Source organism: Taeniopygia guttata, chromosome 2 (genome assembly GCF_048771995.1).
Source record: "Taeniopygia guttata chromosome 2, bTaeGut7.mat, whole genome shotgun sequence".
Lineage (NCBI taxonomy): Eukaryota > Metazoa > Chordata > Aves > Passeriformes > Estrildidae > Taeniopygia > Taeniopygia guttata.
In genome coordinates this window covers 80,861,330-80,876,062 of record NC_133026.1, presented here as the reverse complement: position 1 = coordinate 80,876,062, position 14,733 = coordinate 80,861,330, and the positions used below count along the sequence as shown (strand labels likewise).

The 14,733-nt window shown below is 36.0% G+C and overlaps 1 protein-coding gene across 5 annotated transcripts in view; it reads right to left on the bottom strand.

Moving 5' to 3' along the window:
• Positions 1 to 14,733, bottom strand: part of SEMA5A (semaphorin 5A) — a 324,637-nt gene that overhangs the window by 49,013 nt on the left and 260,891 nt on the right. The gene's annotated exons all lie outside the window — the stretch shown is intronic.

Here is a 14,733-nt window from a genome sequence, read left to right as displayed (position 1 = left end):
CTTAGGTTTTGATCACAGCTTCTAGTATATTTTAAAACAGTGACTTCTCATCAAGGCATAGGTGTTTTAGTAAATATTTTAGTATCAGTGATGATGAGGTACAGAACATGCTGTTCAGTTAAGGCTTGGTTTATAAAAGCAATCACTCTGCAGACACTGAATGATACATGAATTCTCTGTCTTAATAGATCCCAGCACTATATGAAACTAAGCCATTCAACCCAAGTACTTTTATACCAGAGAGAGGCATGAGAGAGGTGCTAAAAGGATTTCAGGAGGCAGGAAAAGTACATGTAAATTTACTAAGGATTTGTTTAAGGTATACAAAATCATGCATAACTACCCAGCTTTCTTACTCTTAACATCAAGTATTGCTTGGACAAATTGTTTCAACAGATGCTAATTTGGAACAGAGCTTTTTTACTTTGCCTTTTGCTTTCTTTTACATGTCATACAAGCAAACAAATATTTTTGTAGCTGTTTTGCCTAAGATTGCCTCTCTGTCTCTCCATGTTTAGACAAGTCTGTGAGAAGTCACAACTTTGAAGTTGTTTGTTCCTTGAACTCTAGCTGATACAACTAAACCACTTTTGAAATTATGGAAGTGTTTTTTAAAATCTTATGACAAAGGAAAAGAAGTTAATTTGATCACTTTGCAGGATGACAAAGAAAGTATCTGATTTGGCAAAATGGAAAGTTCACTATCTGTTTCCTTTGAAAAAACATGTGGCAGATGCAACAGGGTAATTTTTCTATTTTCAAACAAAGATTCCAGAAAGAATCAGTCCAACATGTCAGAGCCTTATCCTGCTCAGAGGCAAAAAGACATTTCATTTTGTATGTGTCAATGTTCCAAAGAGCATTAGCTAACACTTGAACACAGGATCTGTAATCATATAGCTGCTCACATGTCTCAAAGACACAAAACATGAAAATTCCTTTTTGTAGGATTCAGTGACATTAAACCCCAAGAAAATTTAAATCATTCAGTATCTCAAGTCAAATGAGAATAACATCCTCAAATACTTTAAATGCCCATCACTCCTATCAATTTAGCCTCAGAGGACAATTTTTAGCATAGGAGTGGATACAGGAAGAAAATCTTCTGCTAGAATAGTACTAAATGTGATTATTACACCCTAAAGTTGTGTTTTTTCTGAGGAGATCCTTTCTTCTATCAGGGAAGACAAGTGGGCGCAGAGATTGCTTGCCTTTCTAACAAACAATTCCTTGCTAGAGGGTCACATGGATACACATTATGCCAACTTCAGATTTCCTTGAGACTCCATTAATGAGGTCCAATGAGCCCCTTTCATACACTGAAGATTATTAATTTTAAAAAGTATCATTTTAGGCACAGGAGTTTAAGAAAAGCGATGAGAAGGAGACCTATGTATTTTATATCTACTTTAATTGAGTACTAAACAGAAGCATCTGGCTCAGAGGAGCTTTTGATCAGAACAGCAACATGTAATGTTAAGATTGTGTAGTTTTATCAGTACAGTGAATCATATTCTTTCTGGCAAAGTGAAAACAAACACGAACCTGTCTGGCACCACAGCCAGTGAGATATGAACATAAAACAGTTGCATTTGATCAAGGGAGTCTCCTACTAATCCATTGTTAAATGAGAATGTCCAATGCTAGTTAGCAGGACCAAAAACCCAGATGCATCTTTATTTGCTCACAGGATAAGGCTACAAGCCTAGCACTAAGAATCATAAGCTGATGACATAAGTGAATTATTCCAGTGGATGTGAAGTTTACTGCATAAAACCCAGAGACGGCTATCCCAATCCTTAGCTGGAATGGGATTTCTGAAACATTGTTGTCCATGTGAAGGGATTTGGATTTGAAAATCCAATGTTTTGGGTTTTTTACATGGGTATGGCAAGTTTCATTAAATCATCTGAGGAGCCCCTCTTGCATTCTGGCACGAATGGTCCACCTAAAACCTAAGCATAAGTAAAGCACTCCCATGCTTTCTAGCTTTGTAGCTCAGTAAATAGGGACTATGTGCTGTTTGTAGCAGTTTTGCATTAAGCCAGGACGACAGGCTAAAGGACCTGCTGGGCTGTGCCTGTGCTTGTGCTGGTTTGCCTGAAGATTTGTTTTTGCAAGCAACAGCAATTATCTAATTACCAGATCTCTATTACCTGCTTTGCTTTAACTTTTCATCAGCTCTGTTATACTTGTGTGATGTAATGTCTACACCAATATATATTTTGTAAGTAATGGGCATTTGTAACATGTAGTTATGAGAGCAGAATCACCCATTAGACCCTCTTAATAAAACACAGCACAGAGGAAGCTTTGAAAGAACTGGCAGAGAGCAATACCTGAAGCTCAAGGGCTATAAACACCCCTGATGGCCAATTACTGGTCATCACATGAATGCAACCTCAGGATCAAGGTAAGTCAGGCCATTCTCAAGCCTTGGGGGAGCAGAGAGAACAAAGAGCAAGCACCCAACATATGTAAAAAACACAGTAAATCCAGCTGCAATATGGACTTGCAAATCAACAAATAATAAGAAAGCCGTGAAGCCGCTTAATAAACATAAAAAAGTTCCCAACTACATCCTAAATTGAGAAAAAGAAATAATAAATATCAATATCATACTTCTGGCCAAGGCCTCAATACTGTCCAGTTGCTGTAAATCCACTGCCAGACTGAAACCATCAACCCCCACATCGAGGGGCAGTGGGAGGGCCAGCCTAACACCAGAGAAAGTCAGAGACTAAAAAGTTTGTGTATTTATGTTACCAGCACTTAATTTAAACTATTTGATAAGGCTGTTATAAATGTAAGAAACATTAAGACTGTAATCAGACTAAGATTAAATTCTTGGCTTCACATAAATGGTGTATTCTTTTTTGCCTGTAACATGATTATAAGTGTTAGTAAATAGGTGGGAGTCCAAGCAATCTGTTCTCTAACTTAACTGCAACAAATTTCTCATAAAATACTTCACAGTTAAGAATATTTTCAAATATTCATGTGCAACTTTAACTCTGTTATTTTTAATAAATCCTGTATTGGAATGATTGAGTTTGCAACTTCATCATTTCCTTAAATGTAAACAAATAAATATATCATGTTCCTTAGATGTAATTGTGATGAAGTCTTTACCAATATCAACCAACATATATGAAACTTATTTACCACTGTTATCTTGGAATTCAGAACAATAAGACAAGAAAATGTGAAATAAAAATCCAGAAGCTCTATATCTAAGCTTTGTTATTATGTGATATCAGCAAAGACCTATGAATGTCAGGGTCTGATTTTGATTATACAGTAATTATACTCATCTTATATAGAGGGTGCAAATAGAACTGTAATATGGAAATCTCTTTAGAATGGAGCCTCAAAAAAATAATGGCAACTTCTTTAAAACTTGTTTCTGAGTACGTGGATGATTTTGTAACAGTCCTGGGAGGTTCACTTGTTTGAGGCAGAGACTGACATTCAAATTTTTTGGTTTATGTGTTGTAACTTTTTTTCCACAGAGCTTCAAAATTCCATTTTCATACCCTTTTCAGGAAAGAATCAAACTCAGACTTCTCATTCATAGCATGATACTTCAATATTGGAGTGGGGAAAAAGTGGCAGAAAGGAATCCTCATCAGCATCAAGTCATAGAGAATACTGTAAATCAAAAATTAAATTCTGAGCATGAAGCCTTAATCAGGTAGAGCTATTCTCTCATGTATAGGGTTGCCAGCTCTTAGATTAGCAGAGCTGGGAGGGAAATCTCTTCTCCAACATTTCAAACCCCATCGAAGGCTTAGGAAATGATGAGTAAAAAATGGTTTCCCCTTTCTTTTTTATTTTTTCTACTTTTCTGAAAGGAGTGAAATTGTTTATTTCATTTGCTACATTGTGAAGATCTAGCATGTAATAATTTTTACCAACCAAAAATACTGCCCACAAATTTAAGAATTTTAGGTAGTGGGAAGAGGAGAACAGTAGAAAAAGTCCTGGCACAATTCAGCCTGGTTTCCTTAGTTCAGGACTTTACTGTGACATAAGCAAGTGGTGAATTGTGAATTTGTAGGATGTATTAATATAGATAAAACAACATTCATCATACACTATAATTTTTTCACTTATTTTCCCTCACCAATACATATTTTCAAGATTTACATGTAATTTTGAAACCATTTAAAAGATGAGCTGAATTTTAAAAAAAAAAGCGTTGAGAATTTTTTCCTCAAAATTTGCAATATTTTTGCATTAATTATAGTACTTTAAATCCTTACATGAGTACTATCTGTCCTAGACAAATATAAGTGTAAGAAAATGGAGACTTAATAGTTCAGAAAGTCAGGAAGCTGCTCTTCCATGCAACAGGCATTACAGTTACTGCTCTCGGTTCCTGATCAGAAAATAACAGCATTGTTATTAAACAAGCTCTGTAAGATAAACCTTTATGTTTTCTAATGTGTTGTGGGGGTTTTTTTAGTGGTTTTTTTTTTTTTCTTCTTCTTCAGTTTGTCTGAGTAACCTGGAATACTGCCAATATGATTCAGAAGTTCCTGTTCTGCCATGTTTTTAATTATAGTTGGGGTTGTACAGGACTTATGCTGACTGAGGTACAAATTTTGTTAGTAGTAATTCAGAGAAGCCATTCATGCTTTACTGCTTTTGATGAATGAAACAAACCCAGGCTCATGCAATGATTGGTATTATTCAAAGTATGAGAAATGAGAATTTAATTAAACCACTAACTGAAACAGGTAAAAATCATTCTTTACCTAAATGACCATTTCACAACAAAATGGCTTTCAGGAAATCTAGATGAGCGTGAGTTCTCCAAAGAAGAGCCTGATCCCAGTAGGACTAATAGTGATTCAGTCATGTCAGAGCTCAAAAATCCTTTGAGACATTTTTAATCAGTTCCCTTTACCTTCTGTATCCTTTACCTTAGGCAGTCACCCAGACAAACCTGGATGAAGCTGCTCCCCAGCACACAGTGCTGTGTGTCTAGTATCAGGTTTTGCACTCCCAACAAGGCTGTGCTACTGATTCTTTCTAAAACTTTACCATACACTCAACTACCATGTACTTCAGTGCTTACACATCTACAAAACTACCTATTTACAGCCTAGAATATGCTTTAGATATACCTATATGTATATGGATACCTTCTGTAACTTCAACAATAACTGGAAGTTAGACTCCACTGCAAGATTTTAATTGGCAAGTGTTAAAAGTAGCCTTTAAGGATTTATCTGCTTTTCTGAAGTTAAAAAAAGGATCTTCTTATATGGTACAAACTCTCTAGCATTAAACCTCGAAGTTTCCCATCACAGAACAAGTGTATCACATCCTCATTTACCTTTAAAAACTCACATTCAGAAAAGCACTGAAATTTGTACTGTTTGTACTGTACACTTTAAAATCTATGGACATATGGTTTGTTAACTTTAATTAATAGAATTGAGCAACTACGCATCCATTTAGGAAAAAGACCTTTCTTTATGAACTTGTATAATTCCTTCACCACTTAAGAACACCAACAAACAAACCACAGAGCACTTAAATGTTTCTCCAAGAAAAATGCAGGGAAGGAATCAACTGGAACAGCTTTGTGTTCAAAATCATCTGTGAAGCATCAAAGTTATATTTGTTGGCATCTGTGCTCCAGCTGCCAGAGTTTAGAGCTTTTTGCTTTCTTAATCATGTTCCTTATTCCAATGAGTAAGTACTTGGTTCTGTGCATTTACAGAGTTGGAAAGTTAATTCATCAGGGATTGCTCATACTCCCACAGCCTTTAAAGTCATTTCCCCAAGACAGCATGTCAAATTTGAAGCTTCAAAGGACTCCTTTTTTTATTGGATTTGATAAGCGACAATTTAAAAAAAATAAGCTAGATTTTTTTTTTAAATATATACTCATTGAACTGTGTAGGAAGAAAAAGATGCTTAAAATTACAATTATCCAGCCAACAAACAAAAGCCCCCTGCATTCAATTCATAATAAATATCTCTGATGGCAATGTTAAATTATTCTTTAACTGTTGGGAATCCATTTATGGGCAAGCACTTATCTGTTTTAAAAAACACTCAGAATGACAAAAAGTCTGAGGCTGACTCAGTTTTCCCTGAAATCAGAGGAAGACTAAATCGACTTCCATGTGTTTTGGGTAAGACCCTGTTTTAGCAGTGACAATCAAGCACTAAAACCACTTTGTGTGTCATTTTGTGACTGCATACAAAATAAAATAAGATTTTGAACAGCTAAAGAAACCAAATGCTGTATTTTTTCCATAAATTTCAAAGATCATGGATTCTGAGTCCTCCTGTTTGACCACCCTTAGGTGGAGCTATCAGGGTGCAAGCGGGAGAGAAGGGGTGTTTTGGGGGTTTAAAATGTAATGTAACTGTTCAGTAGCTGCAAAATTCCCCTGAAAGAACTCAGCTTTTACCCTTGACTAAGAAAACTAGGCTACTGGTTTAACTGCCCAAGGTTAAGGAATACAAATAAAATGACAAAAATACATATATATATATATATATATTTTTTTTTCCCAGAAAAGCATTAAAAGCATTTTCTTTGCTGAATTCAGCTGCCTTAAGAGGTGATTCTACTCAAGAGAGAAGTATTAGGGGGCTAGTCCCTGACCCCTCCTCTACAATACAAATTAGCAAAGAGAGCTGGGTTCAGTTCAGGGACCTGCAGAGGGATATGGCTCAGCAGAGCTCTACAGGAGGAAAGTTCACCAGAGGCAGTGTTTTAGAGGCAGGGGGCAAATGCTTGCTGCCAATCAAGAAATCTGAGGAAGAGCAAAAAGAAATCAGAACTAAACAGCAGGGAGATAGCACTAATCTGCCAAAAGCTGAAGTTGGGTACAAAAACAGAATGGAGGGAAATAATAATGAATCTAGCATTATATATGTAATAACATAATGAGGGAGGCCAGAAAAGAATTCAAGGAGGTACTTTGTGAGGTCTAAAGGCTAAGATGCAGTCCTGTTTTAAGGACGTTAGAGACAGAAAGATGGCTACAAAGCCTATAGGGCCAGTACACTGTGAAAGCGTACAACGGGTATTTAGAAATGACAAGACCACAGCAGGCTGTGCTCATTGAAGAGCTGATGGCACAAATAGATAAAAAGAGAAAAAAACAGCGCCACCAAAGAATGCACCTACAGAAGCAGAAATAAGAAAACTAATACTAGCGACACACAGCTTCTTGCTTAATTAACCTTCCTATCTGAAGCCTGGAAGATGCTAGATGTGACAATGAAACATAAACTTTAAGGCATTTAGAGATTTTTGAAGAGCTAAGATTTTAGTCTTACTAGAGTTAATTAAAATAATAATAATAAATGAGTAGGCCTTGATAATGTTAGGAGTTAGTAGTTAACTAATAATTGATTTCTTGTCAGCACAATGTTTAGTTAGCTGGGTTTATAATGAAGAATATAGAAACTGACAAACAGCTTTTAGGAACATAAGACAATTGTGGGCCTCCTCTGTTCTGAAACCAATTGAAGACAAGGAATGGGAGTTCTACCAAGAGTTCATTTGTCATACTTGCATTGAAAAAGTAGAAAGGTCAGAACGAGGAAGACTTCATTTACTTCCTCATTTTGGGACCCCTCCCCATGAAAGGGACCACTGACCCATTTCAAGGGACAAACTACGCATGCTTAATAGCTTTTGGAGTGATTAGCATACGAAGCAGGGAATGGGATGTACGAAAATTATGAATATGTATTTGTATTTTGTGTATTCAATACTTGTATAGATAAAAAGACTTTGTAATCACCTGGAAGGTGCGGTGTGTATTTGGGAGCTATCCTGCACGCTGCCTGGCGTCGAATAAACATACACTTTCTAACTTTAAACTGTTAGAGAGTTTTTGTCCGTCACAGTTGGATATCGATACTAGATCAATATCCATATTTTTTAATAAATCAACATCACTTTCTAAAGATACTTCAGGAAGTTCTGGGGAACTAAGAAAATGAGCATGACATCTGAACTGGGCAAATCAGGGAAATCAAAATAAAGCATGAAATTAGTGGAATATGAAATATGATCTGCTGGAGATCAAAATTATATGCTCTGCTTTTCTTTAAAAGGAAGCTACAAACCTATCAGAACCTCTGAAGGAGTCAACAAACTTATGGATACAGGTGGTAAGCTGATACTGTTTACTTTGAATTCAGAAAGACATTTCACAGTGTATCTCAAAGGAATTATTCCCTCTTAGGAGACCTGGAGCCACAAGCTAAACAGAAATCTATTATGCTTTCACAGATAATTAACTGCTTAAAAGATGGTAAATGGTCGGTTTTTCCAATGAATGGTGCTCAATGTGGTCTATACTGTAAACCTGTGTTGCTAAACTGATTCAACAGCAGAGAAAGTACTGTACCTAAGGATGGCACCTATGCTAACAAAAAAAAAAAAAACAAATAAAAAAAACCAACAAAAAAACCCCCCAAACAAAACCAAACAAAAAACCCCACCAAACTCTCTGGAGGGCATACTGCAGAGGTTAAAAAAGGAAAGGGTGAGTGTAAAGTTAACATAACACATGCTCTTTATCAGGCTGGGACTGCAGGGAGAATGCAGTTCTAAGAACTAAACTCATAAATAAATTTCCCCCAAGTAATCAAAGGTACCTACCTCATAAAAGGCAAAAGATGAATAGTTCATTTTCATCTCTGCTGGACTATATTAGGAAAAGCTCTTCTGTAGCTTTAGAAAGGACAAACACGTTTGTAAAATCTTGCACTCTTGTAATTTAGGTTTTCCTTTCTTCTCCACATTTCATGCTACCTGCCTCTCAGGAAACAGGAAATTCTGCTCGTACATATTTTTTCTTCCTATGAAGTTTATGGCAACATTAGTTAGTCTTCTTGGAACTATAACGGAAAGCCAGATTTTGCTTTACAAATAGAGCAGCTCATATTCTTATACTTCTTCAATTTTACTTCTAAAACTAACCAGCAAATAAAACACCAGTCATTCTGAAAACAAAGGAAAGAAGTGAAAACATTTCCCTAACTAGAGATACTAAACACTGCATCTCTTATTTTTTTTTTAATTACATTCATATGACTCCCAGCAAGATTTTTGATGGATTAATTCCTATAATCCAGCAGTTGCTTTTTTTTTTCTTGCATTCTGTGTAATGGATCATTTTTCTACTTCATACAAAATTGCTGATGATAGATTTCACTGTATGTCTAATACTCCTTTTAGCCCCACATACCAGAAGAAGATAATATGCTCTTATATTACTTCTTTTTCTAAGTACTTCAAAACTCTTTAACAAAATATTCATTCTGCCAAGCTATCTCAGACAATGCTTCAATATGTGCCTTGGGATTCTGGATCAGCTTTTCAGTAAGGGACAGGATACATAAATTAACTATTTTTAATAGGAAGCTTAGTGCCTTTGCAAAGAGGTTTACGTGTTCCTATGTGAAAACATAACAGTATATTTCTAGTTCTGTGAACAACTTCCTGAAAATTTCAGAAACTTCTGAATGAATCTCTTCACATGCTTTAAATATAGTAGCATATTTCATTTAAGCTTAAAGCAGAATTATGTATTTTCTAGGTAGAGTAACAGCCAGATATACTCTCTGGATTTCTGCTTGCTAATGTCATGCAAGGCTGTGAAAATATTTAGCTAAGTCAGGCAATGCCAAAAGATGTGGACCTATAGACTAATTCTCATGTTTTTCATAGAGTTTACACTGAGGGGATGGGGGCAGAATAAACTCAGCTGTGAAAAATAAAATTTTTGCTAATAAGTGGCATATAGAACAGTAAATTGACAAAGCCACATACCGTGTCCCCACAAGCACCAACATGTATATGGCCTTTTACAAAAAATCCTGGAATCTGCCACTACCTTCATAAATAATCTTCATGCACTAAAGATGGGGCTGCTTTTGAGCAACAAAGCAATATCACAGAAGAGTGTCGTGCTGAGCACTGCACAGATGTTGGCTGAGTAACAGTCTCAGATCTGATGGGGTGCCTGGCAGTCCAGCCTGTGTAACTGGCGAAGTATCTGCAATACCAAAGGTCAGCTCTGCTATTGTGGGTAGGGGGTTTTCCCACTTTTCCTTCTGGAGATTGACTTAAATTAAAAAGAGATCGAAGAGAATCAGTCTTTCCTCTAAATCAGATAGCTGAAAAAATACAGGTATAGTCTACAACTGCATTTCTACATCTGGACCCTCTCCGACAAGGCAAAGCAAAAACTGCATTTTGGGACCGACTTATTTCTGGACCAGTCCCAGTCTATGTAGGGGCATCACAAATTTCAAGTGATACTTAAATGAACACCTGTATCTTTACAAGTAGCTTGTTTCACTGATCTCTCATGCTAAAAATTGTTATCAGTAACACGGCTGGAGATTTTCATAATGTAAACTGAAAGGCCTGCTTTTATAATTTCAGCTTTCTGATGTTTCAGACGAAATAACAAGTACTGTTGAATTGGAAAAAACATGTTCTGGAAGTATTAATACTTTTATTTTTGTCTGCATTTCTCTAGCCAAAGGAAATATGGAGCACAATTCTGCTTCCAAGTAACAAAAGGGGTCTTGATACGGTGACACTTCATCCTGCCCTTCAACCTGCAAGGACAAATCACTGTGTATTCTGGTAAATGAGCTCAGTGTTTGCATGAGTTTATATTCTCAGACAAGAAGAATACAATCCAATCTACTGGAGTATTCAGATCTAAATATTATTATTTCAGAATGCTGCAATAGGCTGAGTCACATCACCCTGAAGATACAAAATAAGTTATAAATAAACACAATGAAAATGTACGTTTGCCTTTTTTAAGGCTTGTTAACATATTTGTTCAAGATAAATGTCACAGGCTTTGAATAACTAAATGCCTTTTATTTGGTGGCTGCAGTACTAGTGCAGAAGCATTCTAAGTCAACAACTTAGTGTAAAGGGGAGAATGGGATGAAACAAGGAGGAAAAAATAAAAGGAAGCTTTGATAACTCCATCAATAAATATTCAGAAGTTTTAAAAATTGTTTCTCAACCTCATGTAACTTGTGTAAGAAAGGGTTGCTTGACACTATTTTCAATGAAAATTAAAATCCTACCACAGCCAAATAAATTAAAAATTACTATGAGTCCTGAGACTAAGTAAAAATAAAAGCTGGCACATAAATATAATTAATTTGGATGGAGTTCCATTTAATTGCACTCAGATGGCTAAGGACTGCTGTCAGTCAGCTCAGCTAACAAATCACTCTAGCACTCTTCAAGAGTTGCTGCATTAGTGAAGCTATAAAGGGCAACAGAGCATATTACTTATTCAGGCTTCATCTATCCCTCAATTTACTGAGGTCAAATTGAAGAATACTGAAACAAAACTCTGCTTTGTGTTAAGGTCTACATGGGAGCAGACTTTTTGGTATAAAATGTGTAAACACAATTACTGTGGTTGCACCATGCCATTTTAAGTACAGGTGACCAAACCTAGAAAGAACAAAATAAATCAGAGGGACAATTTGTAGCAAACTGAATCAACCCTCCCTTAAAAAGAAGAACATTGGAAATGCCATTCTAGATCAGGCATGTCTTCCCTGGTTATTTTCAAATGGCAGCACAGAAATAAGCAGAATGCACAAAGCACAGCTCTAAATCTGATTGTTAATATTCAGGAAAAAGATTTAAAACTTTAAAATTTAATTTACTATGCTAACAAAAATCTAATTTTTTGTCTATTATAATTCTACTTCATCCTGATGCCCTGCACAATTTAAGTTGTGTGGAGTTTTGTTAGTTCTTAAGATTCAAGCCTCAACAATTTCTTGCAACAAGTTTCATCATTTAACAATACCCTGAATAGAAATGAATTCCATTCACAAGCTTCATATTTCCTTAAAACTCAGTATACTACAGTATAGAGTACAAAGAAACCTCAATGTTCCCTCTCTAAACCTGTCATTAATTTATGTATTATTCCTTCATACAACAGAACCCTACGTATTCTGATTTACGAGAATCCCAATATTTTCCCTTCCTTTGGAATACTTTCCTGAGCTCAGCCCACTTCCACCATGGGCTATATCCTTTAGGATCAGTAAGCACAGCTACAGAAAAGTTTTATGTAACTGCTCTATCAGGTTTCTGAGGTAATTTTCAGTGTTATGCTTCATGCACCCTTTTTTCCCATTTTGATTACAGTTGTACAAAGAAGGTTGCTACTGAACTGACTACAGTAAAATTAAGGTTTCTCCAGACTTGAAAAAGACATATCTTTGTAATGGAAGAGACTTTGAAATCTGAAGATGAACTCATAATGAGCTTTCATGACTTCAGCCATTGACACAAAGCTGTCAGATAAATTCAGCTTCAAAATAAACTCAGCTTTGAAGATAACAGCAGTGTTGGAGAAATCATATCTTTGCAATACGCAAAACAAAAACTGTGATTTTATCCTGCTTCAGTCCAGACTGCTACAATAATCTCTTCTGAGATTAGTTTATATATGAATCCCTAGAGTACCTTTTTTTGTCTTCCTTGGGAATATCTTGCTGAAACTTCCTAAATGCTATAACTGAATCTTTTTTTTTTTTTTTCACCACTGCACAAACATTCTGGCTTATATCTAGAATCAGAAACAATTCACACACCAGGGTCATTCTCCTGTTTTGTGTCTCACTGTGCTTCAAGGTGAAAGAAGGAGCTTCTATTGAGTTCATGACTGCAATTATGATACAAAACTCTTGATTTCTATTACTTCAGCCCTCAAAGACATCTAGTGCCTCCTATATGACATGCATATCAACTTTTGTATTGATGATGACCCAAAAGTTCAGGTCACCAGAAAATATAATCCAAATTTTTCTTCCAAAATGACTAAAAGCACTTCTAAGTAAAATCTGTCTAAACACATTAATTTAGCAGATCTAGAATAGCCTTCCAATAAACTGATGATTTTCCTTCTAGGACAAACCACTAGAATGTCCAGTGGGTAAAGATGGATAAAGCTAACATCAATGTAACAGAGATACATAAACTAGTATAACTAATAATAACTCTATGTAACCCCTCTATCATGAATTTAATATCATTTATTTTGAAGTTGCTCCATTTTGATTGTCAGAAACCCCTTTTATCTTCTTGAAGAACAATTTCAGAAAGATATGAAGAGGTCTATATTAGTAATACCCTAAGGGATTGCACTGCACTTTCCGTTTACATCAGAATTATGTTTTACCCTGGAGCTGTTCAGCAATTTGAAAATCAGAGATCAGGTGAAGCCTGTCTTTACCTCCATCAATTTTTAATTTTCCATAAATTTGGATTAGAGGTTTACTATCTTTTTTTTTTCATTTTAAAAACAAAACATAAGAAAACATACCCTATATTAAATGAAGTTTTAGTTGTTCCAAGAGGTCCAAGATACTCCAGAACAGGGTTTTTTTAATGTCAATTCTGATTTCATGGAAGTACTACTTATGTACCAAATAAAGCTACACAACCCATAAAAAAAAAAATCCACAAGCACTGGAAATAATATAGTCTGATTTCTTGTAAGTTTATATTCCAAGTCTTTTAAGTTGATCCATTTTATCCTCTCACATTTCCCCTTCCCATACTCCTGCTTGTAGGATTTAGCAGTCCAGCTGCTGAAACTTAAGAGATGCAATATCTAGTCCCAAACAACACATGTGCTGTTAAGTACACTCATTGACCAGCACCTGACACCACTTGGACTGAGCAATGGACTCAGCTACAAATCTGTCTCTCAGTGTAGAAACAAATCTAGTTTTTTCCCCTCTACTGGGCCCCTGTTTTTCATGCAACTTGTCCCAATTCCTTGTTGTCATCTAAGACCATTCTCCCATCAAATGTTCTTGTAATGGGGCAGTGTGTGCCTTACTTATGAGTAGAAGAGTAAGAATACCTGACAGAACACAACATTATTCTGTAAGCTCTGTTACTTGATAAAACTAAACTAGAACTGTGCCATCTGCTTCTTTGTTCTGGTTTTTAGTCTTCAGTGACAGTTACATATTACTTTCCAGAGATAACTGAATGTTCTAAGTCCACAACAATGAAAAAAACTCAGGCTCCATGAAACACAGGTCCTTAGGAAATATCCTTAAACATTTGAGTTCTGCTCATTCAATCAATTTAAAATTAGTGCAGCACAAAACTTTGGCACCCAAGCTTCTTTTTTCCTATTTTTTTCCTTTTTCATTCACATCCAAAACTTACCTAGTCAAAGAAAAGTAGAAGTTCACCTCTCTTAACAGTGAGTCCTTGAGCACTGTGCCTGCTGGGTGCAGACTGAAGGGGATTTCAGGTACTTTTTTTGTGGTTATCAGAGGCAACAACGACCACAGCTCAAACACAGGGCCTCACAGAGCCTGGGGGACAGTATTACATCTAAATAACAATAATGTAAACTACATCTATAGCACAAGGACTGCTAAAAACTGCAATGAATGGTGAGACCTGAGACAGGACACACTCTAATGTCCCTGGTATTTTAGGAAACAGTGGGGCAAATTCTGGCTGAAGGAAATCTGGTCTCCTGTCTCAGTACAACTCCCTAACTAGATGAAGGCACTTGGCTGTCACTTGACTTCAAGGCACGACAACTGGCTGTTGCCTTCACCCAATGCCCTGAGAAAGCTCATGCACCGTTACACTAACATTTATTTCCTATGTTTTTTTTTTTTAATAAGATTTGGACTTCTGAATCAAACATT